The following is a 12,667-nucleotide window of genomic DNA, read 5'->3' as shown; positions in this document are numbered from 1 at the left end:
TCTTCTTTTCAGTGTTTACAGTTTTTGGATGGTCAAAAGCCCTGAAGGGGTTTTGGGGGAATGGCTTATTCTTAGCTGAACAAAACTGAATATCATCACTGTCCAGCTAAACTTATCCAGACAATTTTGTCCATGCTGAAAGACTGTCCCAAAATGAACCTTTCACTTATGAACCATTCACTTAATATTAAAAATTATACTCTGTCCACTTGCAAGGATACTCAATATCAGCCCTCTAATGGCTGGAATTAGATCCATGTCCATCACAGGGTTCCAGAGAGAGCCATGGTGGTGAGAGCCCCTGGCCACAGACTGTTGCTATGGTGACTAGACTTAATATTAGGAGGATACAGATTAAAAGAAAAATCCTTGATTTGTATAGATAGCTCCAGAAGGTATCAGAAAAAAATGTTTTGAATATTGTTCGCTAGGTTAGAGAGCTGCATGGGAATGGGGATTACGGGAATCCCACAGAACTCATGGGATTCCCGCAGGGATGGAAGAAGTTGCCGTGGAATTTCCGCAGGAGTGTAGTCAAAATCTATGATGACTCTAGAATGAGGCTTGGAATGCACTTATAAGAGGCATTAGGAACACCAGAATGGGGCTTTTAATGTATGGAGAGAAGCAGTTGGAGTGCCAGAATGAGGCTTGGAATGCCCAGAGAGGCAGCCAGAACACCAGACTGAGGCTTGGAACACTCATTGATTGAATAGTGAATACCATCCAAAAAACCACGGGAGGCTGTTGGGAGGAAACAGGTGGGGATGGAGGAGATTAATTGTAGGATTGGGTGGGTATGGGTTAAATTCCACTGGGGATGGGCAAGGATGGGTGAAATTTCTCTTCCTGTGCAACTCTGTACTCTGTGTCACCTTGTTGGAATGATGAATTCCTAATCCCTGCACTGCGGGCAGTGAACACTACATAAGTAATGCCACACTGGGAAAAGACCAATGGTCCATCGAGCCCAGCATCCTGTCCACGACAGCGGCCAATCCAGGCCAAGGGCACCTGGCAAGCTTCCCAAACGTACAAACATTCTATACATGTTATTCCTGGAATTGTGGATTTTCCCAAGTCCATTTAGTAGTGGTTTATGAACTTGTCCTTTAGGAAACCGTCTAACCCTTTTTTAAACTCTGCCAAGCTAACCGCCTTCATCACATTCTCCGGCAACAAATTCCAGAGTTTAATTACGCGTTTGGTGAAGAAAATGTTTCTCCAATTTATTTTAAATTTACTACACTGTAGTTTCATCACGTGCCCCCTAGTCCTAGTATTTTTGGAAAGCATGAACAGACGCTTCACATCCACCTGTTCCACTCCACTCATTATTTTATATACCTCTATCATGTCTCCCCTTAGCCGTCTCTTCTCCAAGCTGAAAAGCCCTAGCCTCCTTAGTCTTTCTTCATAGGGAAGTCGTCCCATCTCCGCTATCATTTTAGTCGCCCTTCGCTGCACTACTTCTACAGCATCGTTACCCAAGATTGAAAATTAGCGCTCTCCCTTTGACAGTACATAGCGTTGCTACTGAGTCACTGGGCTAACCTCTGTATTCCTGTTTTCATAAATATTTTGATTTCAGATTTAATCACTGGCCTTTTCCAAATCTGATGTACATCATGAACATAGACTTGGGGTATCAAGGATTCTATGTGTACAGATGTGTTGCCATCAAACTGCTACTTAATCTAACTATAAGAGGCTTTTCCTCCATGTTTCTATAGACATTTATTTTATTTGTACCCCGCTTTCCCACTCATGGCAGGCTCAATGCGGCTTACATATTATATACAGGTACTTATTTGTACCTGGGGCAATGGAGGGTTAAGTGACTTGCCCAGAGTCACAAGGAGCTGCCTGTGCCTGAAGTGGGAATCGAACTCAGTTCCTCAGTTCCCTAGGACCAGAGTCCACCACCCTAACCACTAGGCCACTCCTCCACATCAGGTTTGGTTTTGTTTTTTTAGGTTTTGAGGAATTCCAAAGCGTATAGTTACAGTAGACTAAGAATAGATAGACAAGAGGCTCTTATTTACAATATATATATATATACACCGTATTTATATATTAATGTATTTAGGTACAGGTATTAGATGTTGAATATATATAACTAGTAAAAAACGCCCGTTTCTGTTAGAAATGAAACGGGCACTAGCAAGGTTTTCCTTGGAGTGTATGTTTCAGAAAGAGCGTGTGTGAGAGATGGAGCGTGTGTGTCAGAGAGAGAGACAGAGTGTATGTGTTTGTGCGAGAGTGAAGAGAGTGTGTGAGAGACAGTGTTTGTGTTTCTGTGTGACACTGTGAGAGAGAGGGACAAAGACAGTGAGTGTGTGAGTGAGAGTGTATGTGGCAGACAGAGAATGAGTGACTGCGTGTGTGGTGTGAGGAACCCCCTCCCTCTCCCGTGCCCCCTTGCAGCCAGGCATGTGCAGCGACCCTCCTCTCCCCATGTTCCCCCTGCAGCCACCCATGTCCAGCATCCCCCTGCAGCCACCCATGCCCATCAACCCTCCTCTCCCTCTGCTGCGTCCTTCCTGTCTCCTCTGCTCCCCCTGCAGCCACCCATGTGGTCTCAGGCCCCCCCCCCTCAGCATCCCTCCTGTCCCCCTGCAGGCACGCATGTGCAGCGTCCCTCCTCTCCCTTGCCCCCCCTGCAGCCAGCCATGTCCAGCGACCCTTCTGTCCCCCTGCCCCCCCTGCAGCTACCCATGTCTAGCGACCCTCCTCTCCTGTGCAGCCACCCATGTCTGAGGATGCTCCTCTCCTTTTTCCCTGTTCCTCCCCTGTGGCCAGCCATGTCCATCGACCCACCTGTCCCCCCTGATGACCACCAACCCTTCTGTCCCCCTGCCCACCCTGCAGTGTCCGTCCTGTATCCCCTGTCCCCCTTGCAGGCACCCATGTAGTGTGTGGAGCCCCATCCCTATCTCCCTGTTCCCTGCCCCTCCTACAGCCACCCATGTGCAGCGACCCTCCCCTCCCTTCCCCCTGCTTCCTTCCAGCCACCCATGTCCAGCGAGACCCCCCTTCCCCCCCAGCCGGCGCAGCACCCAAAGAAAGCCCCTTGTCCCCCCCTTTGTGCATCACCTGACCCCACCACCGTGGCACATCACCAAGCCCCTCTCCCCCTCATCAACCCCCTCGCCACCCGCAACCGCTAATACAAACTGTGTCCGGCGGCTGCTGCTTCTGCTATTCAGCAGCAGCAGCCCGTACATAAAGAAAACAAACAAAAAAAAATCCTCCTAAAACGCACCTCCGTTGAGAAGCATCTCACATTGGCTGAAGTCTCAGCATGCGCTCCTCCTCTCCCCTCTGACATCTCAACGTTTCTCCGGGGTCTTCCGGCAGGGGCACTGACGTTGAGGGGAGAGGAGGAGCGGCTGCAGAGACGTCAGCCAATGTGAGATGGTACTCCACGGAGGTGCGTTTTAGGAGGTTGTTTTTTGTTTGTTTTCTTTATGTACGAGCTGCTGCTGCTGAATAGAAGCAGCAGCAGCCGCCGGACAGAGTTTGTATTAGCGGTCGTGGGTGGCGAGGCGGTCGATGTGGGGGGGGGGCTTGGTGAAGCGGCGGGGGAGGGGTTGGGTGATGCGGCGAGGAGGGAAGGGGGGTAGGGGCTTTCTGATGCCCCGTTGCACGGGTTGTTGTGGCGATGCGGCAGGGGGGCACTTAGAGGTGCACCGTCGAGGCTGTTTGTGTGTGTGTGTGTGTGTGTGTGTTTGTGTTTTCTTTTGTGTGTTTTTGTTTGTGTGTGTGTGTGTTTTTGTTTGTGTGTGTGTGTGTTTTTGTTTGTGTGTGTGTGTGGTTTGTGTGTGTGTGTGTGTTTGTGTTTTCTTTTGTGTGTGTTTGTGTGTGTGTGTGTTTTTTTTTGTGTGTGTGTGTGTTTGGTTTTTTTGTGTGTGTTTGTGTGTGTGTGCGTTTGTGTGTTTGTGTGCGTTTGTGTGTGTGTTTATGTGTATGTGTTTGTGTGTGTGGGGGGGGGGGGTTTGCGGGTGGCTTTTGTGGTCGTGTGGTTGGGGAGTTTGCCAGCAGTCTGTAGCGATTCCTAGGCAGGGGGAGGAGTACGGAAACACTCCCCCTGCCTGGGTCGTTGTTTGTTGGAGGGGGTTGCCAGTTGGTAGGGGTGCCTTTATGGATCCCTTTACTCTCTGTGTTCCGCCCTCGAGGGCGGGGCAGAGAGACATGGTGAGTTGGATGGCTTCACCACCATGAACTAACGAACTGTTTAGGGATTTTGCAGATGGTTTCAGCAGGTTGTCTTCAGAATGTTGAGGTAGCATTTTATGTACAGATGGGGCGTGGCTGAGGGCGGGTCTATGAGTGAGGGTGACTGGTCCTAGCCTATGAAGACTACAGGATTTTTGTGCTTCTCTGCCTTGGAGTGAGCTTCTCTGCCTTGGAGTGAGCTTCAGAACGTTCAAGGTGGGATTTATTAATATAGATATGAAGGGGGTAAAGCTCATTAGTGCACAATATTGCACATGCACCAACAACTTGAAAAACTGAATCCTGCAAAACCAAACTGATAATAGCACACTCATAGAACCAGTAACACTTCAAAATTGCTTCACATCTATCTGTGTCAAAATAAACAGCTATAGTAAGTAGTACTTTTCAGCATGGTTTTGTTTTTGTGTTTTGGGCTTAATAGGATTTGATTTTGTTTTGTTTGTTTGGGTTTTTTGTTTATCTGTCTGCTAGGACCAGGGGCTGGGACATTTTGTAAGAAGTCCTCTAATGTTCCAAGCTCTTAAGAGTTAGGGAGGGAGGTTCAGTTCACCCTGAGAAGGGATATAAGAACATAAGCATGCCATACCGGGACAGACTGAAGGTCCATCAAGCCCAGTATCCTGTTTTCAGCAGTGGCCAATCCAGGTCACAAGTACCTGGTAAGATTCTAAAACAGTGTAGAAGTTATAGCTACTAATTCAGACTTATTTTATTTTTTTTCCCCACTGCAAACTGCAGTCACTGAACGGAGAAGAATCTCAGAAACTAGAGCTGTTCTGCTTTTTGCTTTAATAGTCACACCAACCCTATAAACCTTACTTCCAGTGAGTCTCTTAACTGTAGCCCCTTTTCCTCCTGAAAGAGATTGGCCCTGTTTTGCTACTTTAGCTGCAGTAGAGAGGGTTGTAGACAGCTGCAGACTAGGGCTGACAGGCTGAGAAGTGGTGAGTGGCAGGTAGATGTCAAAATAAAGCCTTGGGTCATATTTGCATTTTTAGTATTTTAGACACATCAATTTGACCCCCAATGTATCGCAGTGCTTTACTTAATGTTTTGAACTATTTTCTGCAGCATTTATCAAATTATTTTTTTTTTATAATTTTTTGTTAGGTTTTTCCTAGATTGAGTATTCTGTACATTAGACTATACTTTTGGAATAGCTTACTAGATTAAGCCACAGGCCAAGTCTCTCTGGACTGCAAATGGACTTGGCACGTTAACACTTTTAAATTGACAGAATCTATCAGAACATCTGTGCAGCTTTTTGTCTCTAACCCTAGTGAAACTGGCTTTCTAGTAGCCAAATCAACTAAGGCAAAGTGGAAAGCATCCTGCATTCAGTTTTATTGTAAACCAATTGCTGCTGCTCATACCATCAAATTAGAGCCACTGCAGCTATTGTGGCTCTTCTGAAGTTTGCTTCACTGAATACATTAAACTGAGAAAATTAAAAATAGGATAGGCGGCAATGTTCTGGTGTGGAATAGGAATTGGTGATTGGACAGAAAACAGAGGGTAGGATTAAATGATTATTTCTCCCAATGGAGGAGGGTGAACATTGGAGTGCCACAGGGATCAGTACCGAGACCGGTGCTGTTTAGCATATTTATAGATGATATGGAAATCAGAATGACGAATGAGGTGATTAAATTTGTAGATGACATTAAAACTATTCAAGGTTGTTAAAACATGAGCGGACTGTGAAATATTGCAGGAAGACCTTAGGAAATTGGAAGACTGGGCATCCAAATTGCAGATGACATTTAATGTGGACAAATACAAAGTGATGCACATTGGAAAGAATAATCAAATCATAGTTACCTAATGCTAGAATCCACTTTGCTGTCAGCACTCAAGAAAAAGATGTAATCCCATCCTATTGCCCCTTAGGAGGGGAAAACACTTCAGCCTTAGAGAAACATCCCTTTGGCTGGAATAAGAGAGACAAATCTGACTCAGATTTAACACAACCAAATAAAATCTTTAGTGGTATTTCTCTAAGCCAATACAAAATGATTGTTCTCTCTGGAGCAGTTTGTCACCCAGAAAAGCCAGACGCTCAGACTGAATAACAAAATCTGCTCAGCAAAGCTTTCTCATTCTACACTTATATACTGTTAGAAATTCTTAATTTCTTCTAAATCATGTGATTTTCTTCTATTCTAACTTATTGTTTGTATAAGGATGTTTCCCGTTTTCTTCATTATATATATATATATATATATATATATTTCTCCGAGGACAAGCAGGCTGCTTGTTCTCACTGATGGGTGACGTCCACGGCAGCCCCTCCAATCGGAAACTTCACTAGCAAAGTCCTTTGCTAGCCCTCGCGCGCCCGCGCGCACCGCACATGCGCGGCCGTCTTCCCGCCCGAAACCGGCTCGAGCCGGCCAGTCTTCTTTTGTCCGCACTCGGTACGGTCGTGTTTCGCCGTGTCGGGCCCCGGAAAGTTGACCTCGCGCGTCCAAATTGTTTTTTGAGCGTGTTTTTTCTTCGGAAAAGCTTTTCTAAAGTCGGGAAGTGCTCCGGAAACCCTCCACCGGGTTTCGTGTCAATCCTCCCCGTACTTCCAGCTTTTTGCCCCGGTAAGTTTTCTTTCGTCGTCGGGGTAGGCCTCTTTTTGGCCTCGGTCGAGATTTTTCTCCCTCTAAATTTTGGTGCTTCAATTTTCGCCATTTCGGCTTTTGATTTCGCCGGCGTGATTTTTCCGCCCATGACATCGAAGCCTTCCAGCGGCTTCAAGAAGTGCACCCAGTGCGCCCGGGTTATCTCGCTCACTGATCGACACTCGTCGTGTCTTCAGTGTCTGGGGGCCGAGCACCGCCCTCAGAACTGCAGTCTGTGTTCCCTGCTTCAAAGGCGGACTCAGGTAGCGAGACTAGCCCAGTGGAACGTGTTGTTCTCGGGCTCTTCGTCGGCATCGGCACCGGGATCTTCGAGTGCATCGACGTCGGCAGCGTCCAGACCATCTTCCTCGGCCGCCCTTGCATCGAGCGCATCGAGGCATCGGGCCTCTGCATCGGCGCCGAGACATCGGATAGCTGCATCGACGTCGGTGGTACCAGGACCTCGTCTGCTGATGTCGTCGGACGGTGGTGCATCGGGTGGAGTGCAGGTGAGGGCTGTCCATTCCCCTGCTGGTGGCGGTGAGCCCTCGGGTGGGTCTCCTCCTACCCTGAGGGCTCCTGCGGTACAGCCCCCCCGAGATCGACCCTCTTCGGTCTCGGCCCCGAGGAAGCGACGGGTGGATTCGACGTCCTCCTCGTCGGTGCCGGGGAGCTCCGGTGACATGCTTCGGAAGAAGTCGAAGAAGCATCGACACCGGTCCCCTCCCCGCGTCGGCACCGAGAGCTCTGGGTCGCCGAGGGAGTCGGCACCCAGCAGGCATCGGCACCGAGAGGACCGCTCACCCTCTGTTCAGGAGGTGTCGATGCGCTCCGCTCTGGACAGCCCGGAACAGGTACTGACGTCGACGCCTGCATCGACCTCCACGCCTTTCTCTGCAGCCGCTCTGAACGAGAGCCTCCGGGCCGTTCTCCCAGAGATTCTGGGGGAGCTGTTGCGCCCTACCCCTCCGGTACCGGCGGTGCTTGCGCCTCCGGTACCGTCGAGCGTGGCGCCGGCTGGCCCATCGCCCGGGGTGAGGTCCCCGACGTCGGTACCGCGTGCGGTGCCGACTGCGGCCACCTCCCAGGAGGGCTCCCCGACTACGTCGGCGGAGGGAGCTTCGCCGATGCGGGCGAGGGAGTCTACCTCTCGACGCCCCCATCGTGGACGTGGCTCCACGGAGTCGAGCCGGGCCCGGTTGCAGACGCAGGTCCGTGAACTTGTGTCTGACACCGAGGGTGAGGCCTCGTGGGAGGAAGAGGAAGACCCCAGATATTTCTCTGACGAGGAGTCTGAGGGTCTACCTTCTGATCCCACTCCCTCTCCTGAAAGGCAGCTTTCTCCTCCCGAGAGTCTGTCTTTTGCTTCCTTTGTCCGGGAGATGTCTACGGCCATCCCCTTCCCGGTGGTTGTGGAGGACGAGCCCAGGGCTGAAATGTTTGAGCTCCTGGACTATCCTTCTCCACCTAAGGAAGCGTCCACTGTTCCCCTGCACCATGTCCTCAAAAAGACATTGCTGGCGAACTGGACCAAGCCTTTAACTAATCCCCACATCCCCAAGAAGATCGAGTCCCAGTACCGGATCCATGGGGACCCAGAGCTGATGCGCACCCAGTTGCCTCACGACTCTGGAGTTGTGGATCTGGCCCTAAAGAAGGCTAAGAGTTCTAGAGAGCATGCTTCGGCGCCCCCGGGCAAAGACTCTAGAACCTTAGACTCCTTTGGGAGGAAGGCCTACCATTCCTCTATGCTCGTGTCCAAGATCCAGTCTTACCAGCTCTACACGAGCATCCACATGCGGAACAATGTGCGGCAGTTGGCGGGCTTGGTTGATGCTCTTCCCCCTGAGCAAGCCAAGCCTTTTCAGGAGGTGGTCAGGCAGCTGAAGGCGTGCAGAAAATTCCTGGCCAGAGGAGTTTATGACACTTTTGATGTTGCGTCCAGGGCCGCTGCTCAAGGTGTGGTGATGCGCAGGCTCTCATGGCTGCGTGCCGCCGACCTGGAGAATAGAATCCAGCAGCGGATTGCGGACTCGCCTTGCCGTGCGGATAACATTTTTGGCGAAAAAGTCGAACAGGTGGTAGAGTCTCTCCACCAGCGGGACACCGCATTCGACAAATTCGCCCGCCGGCAGCCTTCAGCCTCTACCTCTACAGGTAGACGATTTTTCGGGGGAAGGAAGACTGTTCCCTACACTTCTGGCAAGCGTAGGTACAATCCTCCTTCCCGACAGCCTGCGGCCCAGGCTAAGCCCCAGCGCGCTCGCTCTCGTCAGCAGCGTGCGCCTCAGCAAGGCCCCGCGGCTCCCCAGCAAAAGCAAGGGGCGAGCTTTTGACTGGCTCCAGCAGAGCATAGCCGACATCCAAGTGTCAGTGCCGGGCGACCTGCCAGTCGGGGGGAGGTTGAAAGCTTTTCACCAAAGGTGGCCTCTCATAACCTCCGATCAGTGGGTTCTCCAAATAGTCCGGCAAGGATACACCCTCAATTTGGCCTCAAAACCTCCAAATTGTCCACCGGGAGCTCAGTCTTACAGCTTCCAGCACAAGCAGGTACTTGCAGAGGAACTCTCCGCCCTTCTCAGCGCCAATGCGGTCGAGCCCGTGCCATCCGGGCAAGAAGGGCTGGGATTCTATTCCAGGTACTTCCTTGTGGAAAAGAAAACAGGGGGGATGCGTCCCATCCTAGACCTAAGGGCCCTGAACAAGTATCTCGTAAAAGAAAAGTTCAGGATGCTTTCCCTGGGCACCCTTCTCCCCATGATTCAGCAAAACGATTGGCTATGCTCTCTGGACTTGAAGGATGCCTATACACACATCCCGATACTGCCAGCTCACAGACAGTATCTGCGATTTCAGCTGGGCACACGCCACTTCCAGTACTGTGTGCTACCCTTTGGGCTCGCCTCTGCACCCAGGGTGTTCACAAAGTGCCTAGCTGTGGTAGTAGCGGCGCTTCGCAGGCTGGAGGTGCACGTGTTCCCATATCTCGACGATTGGCTGGTGAAGAACACATCCGAGGCAGGAGCCCTGCAGTCCATGCAGATGACTATTCGCCTCCTGGAGCTACTGGGGTTTGTGATAAATTACCCAAAGTCCCATCTTCTCCCAGTGCAGAAACTCGAATTCATCGGAGCCCTGCTGGATTCTCGGACGGCTCGCGCCTATCTCCCAGAGACGAGAGCCAACAACTTGTTGTCCCTCGTCTCGCGGGTGCGAGCGTCCCAGCAGATCACAGCTCGGCAGATGTTGAGATTGCTGGGCCATTTGGCCTCCACAGTTCATGTGACTCCCATGGCCCGCCTTCACATGAGATCTGCTCAATGGACCCTAGCCTCCCAGTGGTATCAGGCCGCTGGGGGTCTAGAGGACGTGATCCACCTGTCCACGAGTTTTCTCGAATCCCTGTTTTGGTGGACGATTTGCTCCAATTTGACTCTGGGACGTCCCTTCCAAATTCCTCAGCCACAAAAAGTGCTGACCACGGATGCGTCTCTCCTGGGATGGGGAGCTCATGTCGATGGGCTTCACACCCAAGGAAGTTGGTCCCTCCAAGAACGCGATCTACAGATCAATCTTCTGGAGTTGCGAGCGATCTGGAACGCTCTGAAGGCTTTCAGAGATCGGCTGTCCCACCAAATTATCCAAATTCAGACAGACAACCAGGTTGCCATGTACTATGTCAACAAGCAGGGGGGCACCGGATCTCGCCCCCTGTGTCAGGAAGCCGTCAGCATGTGGCTCTGGGCTCGCCGTCAGGGCATGGTGCTCCAAGCCACATATCTGGCAGGCGTAAACAACAGTCTGGCCGACAGGTTGAGCAGGATTATGCAACCTCACGAGTGGTCGCTCAATTCCCGTGTGGTGCGACAGATCTTCCAGGCGTGGGGCACCCCCCTGGTGGATCTCTTCGCATCTCAAGTGAACCACAAGGTCCCTCAGTTCTGTTCCAGGCTTCAGGCCCACGGCAGACTGGCGTCGGATGCCTTCCTCCTGGATTGGGGGGAAGGTCTGCTGTATGCTTATCCTCCCATACCTCTGGTGGGGAAGACTTAGTTGAAACTCAAGCAAGACCGAGGCACCATGATTCTGATTGCTCCCTTTTGGCCGCGTCAGATCTGGTTCCCTCTTCTTCTGGAGTTATCCTCCGAAGAACCGTGGAGATTGGAGTGTTTTCCGACCCTCATCACGCAGGACGACGGGGCTCTTCTGCATCCCAACCTCCAGTCCCTGGCTCTCACGGCCTGGATGTTGAGGGCGTAGACTTTGCCTCTTTGGGTCTTCCAGAGGGTGTCTCCCGCATCTTGCTTGCTTCCAGGAAAGACTCCACTAAGAGAAGTTACTTCTTTCATTGGAGGAGGTTTGCCGTCTGGTGTGACAGCAAGGCCCTAGATCCTCGCTCTTGTCCTACACAGACCCTGCTTGAATACCTTCTGCACTTGTCTGAGTCTGGTCTCAAGACCAACTCCGTAAGGGTTCACCTTAGTGCAATCAGTGCATACCATTACCAAGTGGAAGGTAAGCCGATCTCAGGACAGCCTTTAGTTGTTCGCTTCATGAGAGGTTTGCTTTTGTCAAAGCCCCCTGTCAAGCCTCCTACAGTGTCATGGGATCTCAATGTCGTTCTCACCCAGCTGATGAAACCTCCTTTTGAGCCACTGAATTCCTGCCATCCGAAGTACTTGACCTGGAAGGTCATTTTCTTGGTGGCAGTTACTTCGGCTCGTAGAGTCAGTGAGCTTCAGGCCCTGGTAGCCCAGGCCCCTTACACCAAATTTCATCACAACAGAGTAGTCCTCCGCACTCACCCTAAGTTTCTGCCAAAGGTCGTGTCGGAGTTCCATCTAAACCAGTCAATTGTCTTGCCAACATTCTTTCCCCGTCCTCATTCCTGCCCTGCTGAACGTCAGCTGCACACATTGGACTGCAAGAGAGCATTGGCCTTCTACCTGGAGCGGACACAGCCCACCAGACAGTCCGCCCAATTGTTTGTTTCTTTTGACCCCAATAGGAGGGGAGTGGCTGTAGGGAAACGCACCATATCCAATTGGCTAGCAGATTGCATTTCCTTCACTTACGCCCAGGCGGGGCTGGCTCTTGAGGGTCATGTCACGGCTCATAATGTTAGAGCCATGGCTGCGTCGGTAGCCCACTTGAAGTCAGCCTCCATTGAAGAAATTTGCAAAGCTGCGACGTGGTCTTCTGTCCACACATTCACATCTCATTACTGCCTGCAGCAGGATACCCGACGCGACAGTCGGTTCGGGCAGTCAGTTCTTCAGAACCTGTTTGGGCTTTAGGATCCAACTCCACCCCCCGAGGGCCCTGTTTGTTCTGTTCCAGGCTGCACTCTCAGTTAGTTGGTAAATTTTTTAGGTCAATCTCAGTTATGTCCTCGCCGTTGCGAGGCCCAATTGACCATGGTTGTTGTTTTGAGTGAGCCTGGGGGCTAGGGATACCCCATCAGTGAGAACAAGCAGCCTGCTTGTCCTCGGAGAAAGCGAATGCTACATACCTGTAGAAGGTATTCTCCGAGGACAGCAGGCTGATTGTTCTCACAAACCCGCCCGCCTCCCCTTTGGAGTTGTGTCTTCCCTTGAAGTGTATTGTCTTGCTACATACTGGACTGGCCGGCTCGAGCCGGTTTCGGGCGGGAAGACGGCCGCGCATGCGCGGTGCGCGCGGGCGCGCGAGGGCTAGCAAAGGACTTTGCTAGTGAAGTTTCCGATTGGAGGGGCTGCCGTGGACGTCACCCATCAGTGAGAACAATCAGCCTGCTGTCCTCGGAGAATACCTTCTACAGGTATGTAGCATTCGCT

At 51.3% G+C, this 12,667-nt stretch overlaps 1 protein-coding gene across 5 annotated transcripts in view; it reads left to right on the top strand.

Moving 5' to 3' along the window:
• The window catches only part of SMG7 (SMG7 nonsense mediated mRNA decay factor), a 176,294-nt gene that overhangs the window by 129,358 nt on the left and 34,269 nt on the right, over positions 1 to 12,667 (top strand). The window lies entirely within an intron of this gene.

The sequence above is a fragment of the Microcaecilia unicolor genome, chromosome 6 (assembly GCF_901765095.1).
Source record: "Microcaecilia unicolor chromosome 6, aMicUni1.1, whole genome shotgun sequence".
NCBI lineage: Eukaryota > Metazoa > Chordata > Amphibia > Gymnophiona > Siphonopidae > Microcaecilia > Microcaecilia unicolor.
Note: the sequence above shows the minus strand (reverse complement) of the source record. Positions and strands in the feature narration are given on the sequence as shown.